At 42.4% G+C, this 16,002-nt stretch overlaps 1 pseudogene; it reads left to right on the forward strand.

Annotated features, from left to right (window-relative positions):
- LOC148910627 (uncharacterized) overlaps nt 1–16,002 on the forward strand; it is a 124,898-nt pseudogene that overhangs the window by 93,889 nt on the left and 15,007 nt on the right.

Raw genomic sequence — 16,002 nt, forward strand, 5'->3', positions numbered from 1 at the left:
ATGTATGCAGCTATACCCGTGGCTATGTACAAATACATGCTATATCTGTGGACAAACAGGTATCTACCATATGGATCCATAGTGTTTGTCCATGGAATACCCTATGAATCCATAGGGTATGTTTCATGTCCACAGATATATATGGCCACACCCAAGATACTATCCGAAGAGGAAATTGCAGACCTTTTGGAAGACCGAAAGAATGGTATGGGGCTGCAGAAGGTAGCCCGCAAATACGGGATAGGAATACCCAAAATACGTAGAATAGAAAAGGAAAATGGTGTAGAGGTAGCAATACCCGAGAAGCCGCCTACTACGGATCTGCAGAAACATTTCTTGGAGGTGCAGGATTCTTTTGCTATTGTCCTCGACGACCTACAGAAAACGAAAGAAGAATTGCTAGGCGATCTAGGGAAACTTCGCCAAGAGTTGCAAGCCGCTATGGATGCGGTGGGCTGCGACGAATACAACAGCGAGGTGGAAGAAATAGAGAAGGAAGTGGACGAAGTATCCACAAAGATAGACTGGCAGATAGCTGGGAATGTGCTGTTCGCCGTTTTGGGTATTGGAGCGCTTGTTTGGGCCGCCAGACAAGAACCCAAAGCCGTGTACAAATATATTCCAGAGCCACCAAAAAAACCAAGCTCTCGAATTCCGGAGATGGAGTAGTGCAAAGAGTTCCAAAATACATTCCTATCTTTGCAAAGAGTCCAAAAAAAGGTTTTCGTATTTCTTGTTGCTTGTTAGCAATCCCACAACAAAACAACACGAAATACGAAGACCTACTTTGGAAGGCCGCTGTGGTCCAAAAAGATCTATGCAATGTCCTAGGTGGACACATGCACCAGTCTATCTTTCCTTTTGTTGGCAGTGGTCTTTTCCCTGCCTATTTTGCAGTACAAAGGCGGCGAAATATGCGCCCAGTCTATTTTTTGCGCCTGCAGGAAGTGTCCCCAAACGGGCGTGGTTGCATGTTCCGCCGTGCAGCCCTCCAATACGCACTCGGAGCATCGGCTGGATAGGAACAGGATGGTTCTTTCTTTGCCCCTGTAGGTGGTTTTTGCGTATTTCCAGCATTGGTATTCGCTCGGCTGCATGCGTAGCGCCTGCACGCATTCTTTGTTTGGCGGCGCTGGAACTTCCAGTAGTCTGGATGAATTTTTGGGTATTGCATAGTCTATCTTTGCCGCCAATTCGTGGTAGGTGTCCAAGCCGGGGCCTTCCGGTACGAATATCGTGGCTGCGTTGTTCTGCCACTCCAACAATATTTCCTCCCCCGGCACCGCTGTATGCACGTAGCCGCTTTCGAACTTTCCTGCCGCGAATGCATCCAACATTGCAGCCGTAGCCCAAGCCACCGACGCAAAAGATAAAAGAGACACCATAGAAATGCAAAGGGAGGAGATCGATCGGCTGAAAGAGCGCGTGCAGGAATTGTACGATGAAATGTGCGGTCTGAAGCGTGCGGAAAGGTTTGGTGCGCTTTTGACGATGGCCGGTTGGGCGAAGGAAAGCGTGCAGGACTTTATTAAGTATCCCTTATAAGGGTTAATAAATTCTTATTATATAATGAAGTGTAGGGATTGCGACAGGGAGTTCAGTAGCAAACAGGCTTTGCAGTATCACCAAAAAAAGAAGGTATGTTTTAAAGAGGTGGATAACGTCACCACCTGTGGCACTTGCAGCCGGCAGTTTAGCAGTAAACAGGCGCTGCGATATCACGTGGAAGGAAGGGTGTGTTTGAAGTCTAAGGAAAGACGCTGTGCTGATTGCAATCGGCTCTTTAGCACGCCCCAAATGTTGCAATACCACCAAGAAAATAGGGTGTGCTTAAAGGATGTGTGTGCGCGCTGCGATGAAGGTCTCACGGACGCATGGCATCAACATAGATGTCGTGGTAATTATGATTTGGACGTCGTATGCGAGGAGCATGGTGATATCGCTGCGAGATGTTGCCCAGCGGAAACCATAAGGAAGTTAACTCTTCGTAAGAAAGAAATAGACCAACGCTTTACGGAGTTCGACCGCGCCGAAGGTACGCGCTGGGAGAACGCAGAGTATTGGAGTGTGCCCTGTGACGCGTGTGGCGGCTTAAGGAAAGGAGATGATCATATCTGGCAGTGCTTGTGCCCGCAGCATTGTCCCCGCGGTTTTAAGGAGTACTTGGATCGTTTTGATGATTGGCATGCTCAAAACATGGAGGTAAGGAAAGCCCGTAAGTAAAGTAGGGTTTGCGCAAAGAGTCTCAAAACACACTCTTATATTTATTAATATTCTTTGATTGTTTATTAAGAAGAAAAGAAGAAACATTAATAAATATAAGGACCCTTTTTGGAGAAGGTATGCAGAACTCAATAAGAAAAGAAGAAACATTAATAAATATAAGGACCCCTTTTAAAAGGTATATGCTAGCCTACGCAGCCGCCTTTCTGGGAGGCATTCTAATCGCCCTTTCAATATATGGACTGTATTACTTGCGAACTACCTGCCGACTGCATTACCCCTCGTAAGCCGCGTAAAAAATACACCTGCCTTCATTGCGACAGGGTATTCTCCGAAAGATCCTTTGTGGGGCATTGGTGCTCCGCGGATCCTAAAGCGCAGCGGACTTTAGCAGACGCGCTTAACTACAAAGAGGAGATGGAGTGACTCTTCTTTCAATGTCAAACTTCCATCGGCCATTTACCTTACCATAGCTGCGTAAGTGGGTGAATTCCTCGCCCTGAATTACGTACCGCACGCAATCCGGCGCCCAAAGGGAATATTCCTTGCCTTCTAAGTCTTTGAGGACTAACCGTAAACGGTCGATGTCTTCGAAGACGACGTAATTTTTTATTTTGTATGCTTTACCGTGGACAAGATCACGCCAGTGAGTCAAGCTGAGCTTCATTATACCTATGGAATATCTTTAGGTGCGTTTTCAAAGTGGCGTAGGACTTAAACCGCTTCACGCAGCCCCTACAGGGAATACGAATGCCATCCGCGTAATCCATCAGGGCACGGCAGATAATGTCGTAATCGTTGCTAACCATCGTTAGGTAACCATTTACGTCAAGCTGTGAGATTTTCTTAGATTGCTTCGCGGATAAGACGCCGTTTCCTTTTGGGGTTTTCAACTCAATACACAACCCGCGGTATTTCTTATACGCATTTAGGATTAAAAGGTCGGGTTGACCGGCTTGGTAGCCTTTTCGCCAGCAGGTTATTCGCTTGCTGTCTGAATCTTGAAGTTCGCCAAGACCCGGCGCTATGATGAAATCGGGGTAAAACCTACGTATGTAGTCGACTACCTTCGCGTGTAGGTCGGCTTCATTTTCGATCTTGAATACTAACTTGTTTGGGCCGCCAAACCGCCTTTCTATTGCATATTTACCCGTTTTCCTTAGCGCGGGTAGGACTTCCTCAAAGACCCAATCACGAAACTCCACAGCTTTGGGTAGTTTGGAGCTAAATATCAGTTCGTACAAACCAGGTTCGGATATAAACACGGCATTTGGTTGCGTAGTAAAGGAGCGGTGATTCGCAGCCCCTTGTAGATCAGCCCATTTTTTCTGGTATTTTTCAGATACGTGTGCTCTGATTGCATCTCTGGGGCGCTCATAGCCTAACGCGGCTGCCACCTCCTTCGCTTTGAAGTATAGTTTGTCGCCTTGCACTATGCATTGCAGTTTGGTGTCGTTGTTTTCAAATACGCGAAGCATTGTATATTTAAGAAATATTTTAACATTAATATGCAACGCTCTTTAGCTGATTCATTTCTACGCTCAGTTGCGCGTCAGACACGACGAAGACGTAGCAGTTTATTTTGTCGCCGTCGCTCGCACTGGTGTTCTTGGTGCGCTTGATCTCCAATGTTATGCCATCCTGCGTATTTACAAGACGTAGACCCTGGCCATGTAGGCCTTCGTCGTTCGTCGTGCGCATATCGATCCATAACGCATATTTATCCTTAAAGAATTCCTCAGGGCTAATTTGGTCGCCAAACTTGCGCATGGCCTCTCTGTACACGTCTGCGGGCTTTATTCCCTGGGAGTAGACCTTGTTGGGTACTCCGTTGACATTTACCCCCACGTTAGTAATGTTGGGGTTGTGAAAGGCCTCGGAGTCGCACTTACCAGCCTCGTAGGGTTTGGCAAACACCAGCATTAGCCCCGTGAGACTTCTTCGGGGGAGGTTAATGCTTTGGTTGATAACCTCATCCGTCTTATCCAAGAAGCTAAACGTCTTATACATTACTACGTGGTCGTATAAGAATGCCTTCCCGGAGCTGTATTCCATGCCAGCACTACGGGCCAGCTCTTCGCTGTACACCGTTTCGTACTGTAGCTCTAAGTTGGTAATAGAGTATGGGGTTGTTGTGGTAAGTGCAGTGCTTAGCCCACCAATGATGTTATTAGCATCTGCTAAAGTTACTTCAAACTGTAGCTCGGATAACTGTCTTGGGTAATACACACCGTGATTCGTGATTACTTCAAAGTCCAGTGGTATGACATACTTGCTACCATAGGCGGTCTTTATTCGCTTTGCGTCTGCCACTGCGGTTTCTCCGCTGCCGTCAGTAGGTTGCGTTTTCGTAGGTGTGCGGACCTTACGTAGAATGACACTACCAATTCCTTGTTCTATCCTTTGCGCGCGGTCGAAGGCTGTCAACCATAAGTCTTTGTACGTGGTATACAGATCGTACCTATTTAAGTCCAGCAAGGATTCCCCAGCAAACTTGATTCTCATCTTAGAAACGATGTTGCGACCCACGTTGTTAACGATAATCCTTTCGTCTGTGGGGCTTGACTGCACCGCTAGGTCGAACCTTAACGCCAAGGTGCCAGGAACTAAGACTAGGTTATCCGTTAGGCGGGGCACGCCTACGTACAGGGTTTCCCCTGGCTTTGCGCTGCTGGGGGTAAAGGTGACCCGGTGAAAGGTGCGTTCTGCTTTCAGTCCGCCAACCTGCTTAGGTAATACGTTGGGATTTAACTTTGAGCTTATCATATATAATGGAAGTAGAAGGAACAGACCCCGACTTCGATCCCACCACTGAGGAAGGTCAGGCTGACATTAACGACGGTGACGAAGAACCGCTGCTTCCCACCCAACAAGTCGACGATTCCCTAAGGAATAGAATTGCAAAGGCCCTAAGACATCCCAAAGCACGCGAGTACACGTTTCCGCGTGAGCACATAGAGCTTCAAAACATGGGCGAGCCGCAAGCAGCCGCGCGGGAAACCGTAGAGTGGGCAAAGCAGGAGCTAGAGCTGCGCTACGACAACTTTGATGCTGACGACGTAAAGCTCACGGAAAAGGGAAACAAAGTCCTCATAAGCGTCCAAGACTTAAGATTTCCCGACAAAGACCGCTGGACAAAACCGCAAAACCTCTTTGATGAGGAGGGCAACGTTAGGGGTGACGTCTTGAGATTAAGAGGCTTTCAGCGTGCTACTAGAAGCCTGTTAGAAAGGCTGCACAACTTAACCGAAAGGACCAACGCGGAAAAACGTGCCGCGGATCTGCAAAGGGAGTTAAGAGAAAAAGATGTAGAATATGCAAAGCAAGGTCAGCTACTTGCCGATGCTGAAAAGAAGTCCGCCCATCAAGATGAAAGAATAAAAGAAATAGGAAATCAGGTGGATCAGGCCCTGCGCGAATTAGACAAAGCACGGGAGGACTTAGGAGAAGCCCAAAGCTCTGGCGCCTCAGTGGAAGCACTGCGGGAAACGTTGGAAGAAAGGGAGGAGGAATACATGAAGCAAAACCAGCGGCTTGCCGACGCGCATAGGAGGGAAGTCGAATTTAAAAATCAAGAAATAAGGGAGCTGGTAGACTAAAGAACCCAAATTCGACGCGAAAGAAATCAAACTCAAAGGGCTCTTAACCTCGCCCTGCAAGAGTTAGACTTAATTAAAGACGATACCAATAACCTGCAAACCACCATAGCCGGCTCTTTAGTGGAACGGCGACGGTTAATGGCTGAAATTAACACCAAGGAGGAACAAATCCGGCAAAGAGATCAGGCCATTGAGGACCTGGAGGGGCAAATAGAGCGGCAGCAAGAAGTAATCGAGGACCAAACTCGTACCGAGGAAGAAAGGGAAGCAGCTCAAAAGGAAGTAGATACGCTCGAAATACGCCTTGCGGAATTGCGGGCTCAAAAGGAAAACCTGGAAAAAGAGCTGGGGCTTACCACCAAGGAAAAGGTAAAAAGAGCTCTGGTAAAGTATGGTATTCCACTGGCATTTGCGGTCGCTATTAGTACCGTAGTAGGAGTCATCCTATCCACGCTTAAGGCTACGGGCGCGGGCGTAAAGAAATTAGGCAATGGACTAACGGACTTGGGAAAAAAGATGGCAGCCGGTCTTCCTGGGCTGCTGGGTAGCGTTTTTGGCCTGGCACTTAGGGCCGGCGGAGAACTGCTAAAGTTTGTGGGGAATAACATTTGGATCTTGGTCGTCGCTATCGGCGTGGTCCTTTTGAAGAAGATGCGGGGTTGATCTTATCCTTGTGTATTACTGGCGGCTTATAATCGTCGTCGGGTGCACGGGGTGTTCTCGACTGGGGATAAGTAAAGATAGTATTCGCACCGCCTTGATAATGCGGAACTAGCGGTATGGCAGTCATAGTAGAAATGGTCTTATGATTAAAAGTAGAATCGCTTGGCGCAGCTGATTGTGAAATAACAGCGTTTATCTTAACTTCGACATTAACGTTAGATGTTGCGTCAGTATTGATCTGAAGCTTTGCGTATTGACAATTAGCTACCATGTGAAAGGTTATTGGTACTATATCGTCTAGACTATTTGGCGGTTCATATGAAAAATGAGCTGACCGTCTAGTATTTTCAGTGTTCTGTATGGTAACAATGGATCGTTATTCTCATCTACTACTCTAAATCCAATACCATATTCCTCCCTTACGCTAATACAAATTGTGCACATAATCAATCCCAACCCACCAACCTTCACCCACAATTCCGTGTCAACCCAATTAGCATTACGCAAGTATCTATCTTCCTCCAGAAAATAAAGGAATGAATCCTCCTTAGTATGTGGGTTCATATATACCAGCAAATAAATTTGCTTCTAGAGACTCATTACCGTAAGAGTGCAAATGGTTGCGTGGTTATATTTTTCATCTCTCTGATTTTCTATGCTATTTATGCAAACGCTCCCGGTGTCATCTACGCGCATTTGCAGCTTTACCTTCCCATGGCAATCGGCGACCATATGAAAAGTCCAAACCGATAAATTCTCAGCGCTGTCGGTGTTCGGCTCTACGGAGAAATGCACAGGCTCCCTGTTGTTTGTCTTCACACGCATAGGCTGCAGTACGCCGTTGTCATCACAAAATCTAAAACCAATGTTGGCGTGACTTACTGATCCAAGGCAAATACTACAAAGGATTAACTTCTTCCCTGAGTAGTTCAAATTCACTGACATGCCCTCAACGTCCACCCAAGACGCCTGGGTGTATTTTTTCTCGCCTGTGTAAGTCGTATAAACACAATCTACTCCAGCTACGTAGGGGTTGTTCATCGCCATATATAATAGCTCAGACCAATGCTTGCAGCGGTTAAGCCGACCTTTAGTAAGTTATGGTCATATTCCTCAGGTATCGCAGGCAGGGCCTTCTTTGATGGTTTCTTAACTACGGGTAGCTTCGTTTCATGCGACTTTTTTGACTTCTCCACGAAATGGGGAATGTTCCTAAGAGTGTCAGAGTTCACGTCGTTCACCCCAAACTTCATATCCTTAGTAGCTCGTTGAAGTTTGTTGTTGTATCCTACTACAGAACCAGTATCTATAGATAAATTACTAAGCATTAACCAACAACCCGGGGTTACTGCATAGTCCAACCTTGCCTTAGAATTTTGTATAGCTAGTTGGTAACGCTGTACGCCCTTGCTAATATCACCCTCCAAAATCGAACTTTCGAATAAGATCAAGGCTTCGGCTCGCGTCTCTTCTGCGGCGCCGGTATTCCCCACTATACTCGATCGGGTGTTTACCTGAGCTCCAAGGATGGAATACACGTAAGCTTCTATGCTGCGGTTCAAACGGGCAAGGCCGGCTTTGGTTAGTCCTTTACCTTCTGGGGGTATGAAATTAAAGTATTGCTTCGTTTGCTCGTCGTTGGTAATCTTGATAATCAGCGGGTTAGCCCCTGCATACTTACCGCCCTCGTCTTTGAACAGAGGTCCGTCTCTGACTTCCTTAGTGGTTTTGGCATTTGGTTCAAAGAAGGTGCTACTGTCGTGAGTTTCTTTGTGATACCCAGTGTCCCACTGCAACCGCAGCGTATGCACTTCCCTGTTGCTTAGCTCGTGCCCACCAATCCCCCAATAAGCCCAAATATGCCCCAGCCCATTGTTAGCGCCCGTAGTGCATCGGAAATCCTTCGCTACAACACCAAACTCCTTACAAAGTCTATCATAAGCCGGCACGCTGTATTTGTTATCTCTTGGATAAAACGTGGCATCTCCTGGTAATGCAATAACACCCATCTCATGCAGTATTCTTCGGACGGTAAAGTGGAAGTGAAACATAAATATCGAATTCTTCATCAACTTCGCACTTACACCGCAGCCGCTGGTGGCACACCAAACCGCAAAGTTTAGTTGCTGCGGCCAATAACGCATGTTAGGACCACTTAACCATTCATGAGATTCCTTAGCGGTGGTATGATTAATGGGTACGTCTTTGAAGATATCTCGCACCTTTAACGAAAAGGAATGGTTGTTAGAGATCCGCATGTTCAATGTCAAATCCAAACTTGGATGTTTATCAAATGAAACCGCGGGTATCGGATAAGTACCGGTACCAAGCAATAATTCCTTTGACCAACCTTGCACGGGTTTTGGATGTGTTGGTGTGGGTTTAACATAACCAGAATTCTTCAGTTGATTGTCTATCTGATCGACCAGCGTAGGTTTCAAATCCTCGTTGCTGTACATCCTAGAGCCGTTATAGTAAATCCCATCGGGTCTCCTTTCGAACTTACTAGGGTCTGCATGCGGAAACATCTTCCTAAATGCTCTCCAATTCCAGTAATCCCGGTTGTCGTGATGTGGCTGCTCCTCAATATCATTCCCAAAAGCGTCGTACATTAGTATATATAATGGATGTTATACCATCAGCACCTCAGTTGTACCCAGATGTTCCCTATACTACACCTAATGAACTAAACGCCGAAAACTTTCGTCTGAATAAAGCGAACTTAATCCTGGCTTACTTGGAAGGGCAGGCAAAACACTATGAAAAAGTTAGAAAAAAGTACGTTAGAGCCCGGAGTGCGCTACATAAGATTGCGATAACTTCAGGATCCATATCTGTTGTGTTAACGGGCTCTGGCGTTGCTACTTCGCTTACTGGGCCGGGAATAATCGTTGGAGTTCCTTTGGCCGGCGTTGGGGCAGCTTGTGGTATCATTTCGGCTGTTGCTACGGGCATTATGAAAAAGCTATCCACGAAAATATCCAAGCATGACACGACAATAGCTCTATCTAGGGCTAAAGTAAATACTATTACCGATCTTGTCTCAAAGGCTTTGCGTGACAGAAAGATAGACGACGTAGAATTCTCGCTTATTCTGGCCGAAGAAGACAAATACGAGAAATTAAAGACGGACATAAGGAATAAAAAAACAGTCGTAAAAGATCTTTCCGAGGAATCTCGCAAAAAGATTTACCAAGAAGCGAAAGAAGAGCTTCAAAGAAAGCTTGCTCAGTAAACATCTGCTTTGAAAAAAGCGTGACAGGATTCTATTTACATATTGAACTTCAGTCTGGAAATTACGCGTAATCTTATGCCATAAGATTTATGCTAATTACTCATCTTATGGCATAAGATTTATGCTATTCGCTCATCTTATGGCATAAGATTTATGCTATTCGCTCATCTTATGCCATAAGATTCACTATCTTCTCGGAATCCATCCTAACAGGGGGTGGTTGGGGTCAATTTCGTAAAATATTTCGTAGATTACGTCAGGGTAATAAGGAATATCCTTATCCAGCCCACAAAACATCCACTCGCCTTTTGTCATATCAGAAACCTCGGGAATAGACTTACCGGTAATTTCAGACAAAAGATAGGGAATAGCTTTGTAATATTTCCCTAGTTTTAATTTTTTCAGCGTTTTCCGTAGACTTTGCGGGGTTGGCTCTTCTAAATGGTCTATGATTTTCTTCTTTACTTCGTCGCTTAAATATATCGGATGTAAACCTTGGATATGACTCATCCAGTCCCTGAAGTATTTTAATCTCTTATATGGCGTTTTCTTACGACCTCCATTGGCGTAATATTGCTCTTTGGTAGCATTTGGTACGGCATTACGAATATTCTTACCACACTTGTAACACTGTGCTGACGTGTCATCTTCTATTTGCATTTTTTTACCACAACACCAAAAGGGTTCTGGCTTAGGTACGATAACTTTAGGTCTTAGACAAATTATGCAAAAGTCGTTAACGAACTTCTTACATTCGTGCATCGTATATTTATAAGATATTTTAATCTCCGTTTGCGATAAATCTGCTGTACCCGTCTTCGTAAATCCGCGAGTTAAACCCGTATATCTTTGGCATCGATCGCGAGTCCCCCTACCTGCTGCTACAAGTCCGAGAATCGAATCCGGGTCGCATTGGTGAGAAGCGAGCACTCTCTCGGCTACGCCACCCATGCTTCCCATTAATAACTTTGTTCTCTAAGTTTCACATCCCCGTAATACTTTGCGTCTTTGGGGGGTAACCAGAGGGTAAAAACCCACTTCTTTTGCTGAAGGCTGATCAGACAATGTTGACAATACCTTGTTTGGTATCCAAAATTAAAATGAAGAGGTAAAAAACAGAAAAAGATAGAAGCTTGAAGAAGTTTAAGGTAAATCTTTAAAAAAATTCGTAAGTCAATACATTTTCCATCTGGTTGGGGATTTCGTAAGTCAATACAAGACCAAAACTCTTGATGATCTTTACACGCAAAAATAACTTGGAACAAACTGACAATCAGTATTGTGCATATAAAAGCAGGTATAGAATAAATTCAATTAAGAAACCTTTCAATTTGGAACAATGTTTTGATTGGTTACCCCCCGAGGCGCAAGGCATTATGGGGATGTGAGAGAATAAAGTAGAGAGAATAAAATATGACATTGATACTAACCTTATATGGAAGTAAACAAAAATCGGGTCAGTCACTGCACCAATGAGAAGATTCGAGATGGCAACATTGAATAATAAATAATTGAACGTTGTTCTTAGTTCCTTATTTGGGTCTCTTAATATCGCTATGCAAATGAGTAGGTTGCCAGGTAGTGTGATGACGGTGAGAAGACTGGTGATCACTGAAGTTGTGATCGATAAACCAAAGGGAGCCCAGACGTGTTTACAGTAGTCATCGCCGAACCCCATGTTATCTACAAAAATAAATAATAATCTAAATATACTTAATTATTTGAATAAAGTTAGTCACCTGACAACCTATAAAGCTGAGGCGACAAGGATTATGGGTAGATACATTTTACATGTTTCAAACGCTTGATAACTGTTGATGGACTTCTACCAGTTATATTCTCACCTCTTCTGGGCATCCTCAAGCTGCAGTTTGTATCAAAAACGTTTTACTTGTTTGATATGAAAAGGTTTCCATGATCCTCAGTGATCAATAATAAGTCATGATAAATTATGATTATTATTATTCGGTAAAGAGAATCACTAGTCCAAAACTGGTGAAATATAACAGCGCTGCAAAATTGCATACCTGAAATCTATCAGTGCTGATGACAAATGAATTATAAAATGAAATGATCAAAATCTCGGGGGTTTTTATTTCCAGTGGAAAATTTAGTGTTTACTCCAAAACCGGTTTCTAACAGATAAGTACGTGACGTTCGTGCTAAACATTCTTCTCGAAAAAGAAAAAAAAAATCATATAAGGAGGAAATGGGACACGAACCGCGAATTCATTAGTAAAACAATTATCCAACGCAACAAACGTGATTGTCAGTTTGTTCCTGTTAAATCAGTATAGCAGAGTCAACATGGCTGTCCTTGATTCATTCACCTGCTTATTCAAGTTCTCCTAACAAATTAGAAGATCACGCTTGAAATATAAAAATAGTTTTTGGCACAACCTTATTGGTTGTAGTTCCTTCCCCGTTGATTTCACTTACCGTTGATTACTTACCGTTGATTTCGACTTATTACTTAATGAAGCCTAACTTGTGCATCAACCCTTTTAATAGAATTGTTCCTGTTTATCTCTATACTAACCGATGTTAATGGAATTCTACAAATAATCAAATATAGCCTGGTTAATGAAATTCCATATATTGTAAGTTTGTTTTTACCTTGCCCGTGTGAATGGAAACTACGTACGTGCAGATGTGCTTTTTATCATGCTTGAGAATCAATTCTACTTTAACCCCAAACCTATCGCATATTCCAACCCCCCCCCCCCCCACCCTCCCTCCCAAAAAAAAAAAACGATTGAACCACTGTTCAAAACAAGATGCAAAATAGCAAGAAAAAGATTTCTAAAACACGATAAAAAGATTAAAAAACAAAAGAAAAGAAAAATCAGTTGGCTTAACCACGAAACGAATTGAAATAAAGACTTTATTGCTTTGTCAATCCTTCGTTGACTTTTAAAATTTCAAATTTTTAAGATAAAAAAATAGCCTTTATACTTTGTTTATTTTCCTCTATCTACTATTAATTACACCTACTACATATTGTATAAAAAAAGAAGAAATTAAATTAAGAGCAGAAAGCCAATGCATTGTTCTTCATGATCAACATTCAATTCGATCAATCAAATACACCCAATAGCTGGTAGGCTTTGCTATCTAAAATATTAGGTGGGGGGGGGGGGGGGGGAATCGTGTTGCGTGGGATCCGGAATTAAGGCCTCGTTTACACGGGACGATTTTATTTCAGCAATTCATTTGAGGTGCGATGTTTGCGGCGATTTAGGTCATAGTTAGGATTGATAAAGACATCAAAATAACATGCACAAATATCTCTTTTTCACCATAAGACAAAATTTATTATATCGTTAAAAATCACCGCAAAAAGGGTAAACCCAAATCGCCGTAAAAATCAATTTTATTAAAAATATTATAATCAAAATGAAATATGTTGACATAGGACGACAATATGATATCCCATTTGTAGATTACGCTTTTTGTCGAAGAAAACACTGCGGTACGTCAGTCGAACATCTGCTAAATGACGAGTGTATAATTTCGAGTTGAATATTAATTAAAGTTTGTAGATAAAAATTACGCCAAAATATTGACATATGCAGAAATTTGTCATCCAAATTTTAAAATTACATTTAGTAAAACAAGAAATTATTTGTTTGAAATGATTAAAAACCACATATACTGTGCTTAGAGGTTACTATATGAAGGGAAATGTAGTCACGACAGAATTATCACGCGAATTTTACTCAAAAGGTTCCGAAAACATCAAAATATGGCTGGTCAGGCCTTGGTTTGGTTGACTTTCAGGTATTCAAATAAAATATAGAATATGAATGTAAATTCATGCTAAAGAAATAAATGAAAGTTTTGCTCTAATAACGAAATATACTGGTTATCGTGACTTTACTAAGGGAAAAGATAGACGTATTTCTTGTCTATACTATAGCTTTTTTCGCAAGCACTTGCATTTTGGAAAGGAATGCGTGAGACTTGAGAGAATAAAAAGGAATATTGAATCATCCAACCAATCAATTCCTAAAAAAATACAACCTCAACCAACTCCTTCACCAGTCGGGTTTTAAGATAACTGACAAATATAAGATGCTGAACCAAGTAGAAAAAGGTACTTTTGAATTTAAGGACGCGGAATTTAGAGCCGAAAGATGTCACAAAATCATGATGACTTACCTCGACGGTTGATGAAACTAACATCGAATACCACAAGTTCATTCAGCAATAATTTACAAAGCGGCCCATTATATGCACTTGTCAATACAAAATCGATAATTGGTCAAAAACCTGTTTTCTGTTTTATCAAATTGACATCCACAACTAAATTGGTAATTCGTTTTTGAACCAAAGAGCATGCGCGTGGTCAAAAACCCGCTGAAATATCATAGTGTGTTAGTTAACTACATATCACCAGATTATAGATGTAGCTGTGAAGCTTGCGTAGCCTCTAGCTTCAACAGGTATTTGAAATCCCATCGCACTACCATTTATTTTAGGTAGAAAGTGTTTAAGGAGTGACTGTCTGTAACGATCAAGCAAAATTCAAAATCCGTGGCAAACTTCGAAAAATCGATTTCGCTCATACTTTCAAGTTAGTTAGGGTAATGTATCCTAAGAATCGCTGTATAGTTGGTTTGATCAAATAACGCTTTATTATGGAGAAAAATGGAATTTTTCAAACACTCCCGAAAACGCCGTTCGCGACAGTAAATTTTGACTCAACTTTCGCGGCTGCTGGACACAAAATAAGCAACACTGGGAATTAAAACAACCCATATTCTTGAAGAACAATCTATTGAGTACGATTTGCGTGACTTTGGGATCAATTGTACAATTTTAAGATAACAAAATAATTTTATTCGCTAGACGTGTGTTTAGAGTATCAAAAAGTAGGTCTTACAAACATATTTATTCTGCATGTGCTTAACCTCTCAGTCGCGTGAAACTTCGCTGGTTGATTATTCAGATGTTGGTCTTTCTAGTGATGTAAAGAAATCTTTGGACAAATGATTGTGTGTCACGCAGTATGTCTTCAAACTTTGGTCAAATTACTCATTTCTGACCTCTGGCCGCTTTCTATAACAGACAAGATACTAGTGTTTATAAGTAAAATATAAACTCAAAAACAAGCTTAAAACACTTTTATAGCCTTAAATAATGTAGCTGTTTAAGAATTCTTACCTGGCAAACTCTGAAACCTGGATTTTTATGAATGTTTTTAGACACAAAATCGATCTGGTTTCTTTCATTACCGACTCGAACTTGTCAACGGCCGAGTGCCACAGGGAGCCCAACCTTTCTTGTTGTGGTGCAAAACACAGGAAACCCAGATTGATTAAAAAATCGTTTTAATTTGTTTTAATGATGATGCAAACGCACACAATAAAAAAATTCACAACTATTCCATTAAAACTTACTGAATTACATGATAATCTATAATGTGAATGACTAATAAAGAGGGGAAAAACCTGCAGTAGAACCTTACTAATGGTAACAGTTCTAAATTGATTTTAAAGAAGTTGAACCGTATACACTACATGTAATTTTTCTGCTCAGCGTGTCATCATAAATGATCACCGGCCTCTAAGGTTCATAATTAGTACCGAACAAATGTATGTGACAGAGGCACCCACGATTTTATTGGAGTAGATGCAGAACATGAAAATCTTTGGAAAGTTTTTACGCATCCTTCTTCGGAACAGGTGAACAGCGTGTCATCATCGGTATCGCTGTTTTCCTTGCGGGAATCTGTAGTGGTCTTTGGTTTGTATTTCCTACTTTGTCTAGGTATGATAACGCAGAAATCTGGAACCTGGTCATCAGAATACTCCATCTTCCTAAGGGTGGGTAAGGCTAGAGCTGACGATGTCTTCGTTGTTTCAAATTTCGTGTTGGGTATCTTTTTTCCTTTTCCAACGCCGTATGCTCTCCAAACCACAATGTTACGCTTTTTGAAGATAACATAATTGTCAAGGTTTACGCCTTACTCCATGGTTACAGACAGTCACTCTTTAATACTCCATTTTACAGTTCCATTCAGTGACCACGAATAATAGTCTCTAGCCGAGGCTGGAGTTTCCGCGCATAGCAAAACTATAGTTTATCATGCGCGGTAACTCCAGCCTCGGCTAGGAACTATTATTCGTGATCACTGAATGGAACTATAAAGAGGAGTATTGGGGCTTGGTTTAAGAGTGACTGTCTGTAACCATCGAGCAAAACGTGGCAAACTTCGAAAAATCGATTTCGCTCATACTTTCAAGTTAGTTAGGGTAATGTATCCTAAGAATCGCTGTA

Source organism: Actinia tenebrosa, unplaced genomic scaffold (genome assembly GCF_029948245.1).
Source record: "Actinia tenebrosa isolate PJP-AT-01 unplaced genomic scaffold, QUT_ActTen_1.0 PGA_scaffold16__25_contigs__length_10494907, whole genome shotgun sequence".
In the NCBI taxonomy this organism is placed as follows: domain Eukaryota; kingdom Metazoa; phylum Cnidaria; class Anthozoa; order Actiniaria; family Actiniidae; genus Actinia; species Actinia tenebrosa.